This window comes from Lupinus angustifolius, chromosome LG11 (genome assembly GCF_001865875.1).
Source record: "Lupinus angustifolius cultivar Tanjil chromosome LG11, LupAngTanjil_v1.0, whole genome shotgun sequence".
Lineage (NCBI taxonomy): Eukaryota > Viridiplantae > Streptophyta > Magnoliopsida > Fabales > Fabaceae > Lupinus > Lupinus angustifolius.
Window position 1 is genome coordinate 24,545,210 of NC_032019.1, and position 1,270 is coordinate 24,546,479.

The window sequence follows — 1,270 nt, forward strand, 5'->3', positions numbered from 1 at the left end:
ACTTGAGGGTGCTTCAAAAGATTGGTTGTATTACTTGGCCCCTGGTTCTATTACTAGTTGGGATGACCTGAAGAGAATCTTCCATGAAAAATTATTTCCTGCCTTCAGAACCACTACAATAAGAAAATATATTTCTGGAATCAGACAACTACATGCAGAGGGTTTATATGAATATTAGGAGAAATTCAAGAGATTATGTGCAAGCTGCCCTCATCATCTCGATCTTTGAACAACTCCTCCTACAATATTTCTATGAGGGTCTGAAAAACATGGAGAGGAATATCATTGATGATACTAGTAGTGATGCACTTGGAGATATGACCCCTTTAGAGGCTAGATGTTTGATTGTGAAGATGTCTTCCAACTCTCAACAGTTCAGTGCAAGGAGTAGTGAAGCTATAGTGGTCAGAGGTGTCCATAATGTTGGGACAGATTCAGTGAGGCAAGATAAATTTGAGAAAAAATTGACTCCCTTGCCACCTTAGTCACTCAACTTGCCATGAATCAGAAGAAACCTCCACTTGCAGCACGAGTTTGTGGCGTTTGCACCAGAACTGACCATTATGCTGATGTTTGCCCTTCTCTTTTGGAGCCCAAAACTGATGACCCTCTTGAGGCCTATGCTGCAAATATTTACAACAACATACCTCAACAACAACAACAATAGAATTATGATCCTTCATCAAGCAGATACAACCCTGGTTGGAGGAATCATCCGAATGTTAGATGGTTTGATCCTTCACAGCCTCATCCAGGGCCACCATTTCAGAATAATAATGCTGCACAAAATACACCATATGTACCTCCTCCAATCCTACAGCAGAGGCAACAACAAATGAATAGTAATCCTACTCCTGCATCTAGTGAACCTTCATTAGAAGACAGTCTTTTCATCTTAGCGTTAATCTACTTGATAGTGATACTGATTCTGTTGTTTCTGTGCATTCTTTTGCATACTCTGAAAATATGGCTGAACCACCTCCAATCCAACGTGAGAGGACATTAAGGGAGCTGGTTGCACCTGATTTCACATACGAAAGCTTGTGTATCCAATATCCCAACGAGGATGTGCCATATGTGCTCAAAACTGGACTAATCCATTTGTTGCCTAAGTTTCATGGACTTGCAGGTGAATGTCCTCATAAGCATCTTAAGGAGTTCCACATTGTATGTTCCACCATGAAGCCTCGTGATGTCCAAGAGGATCACATATGTTTGAAGGCATTCCCACATTCACTTGAGGGTGCTTCAAAAGATTGGCTGTATTACT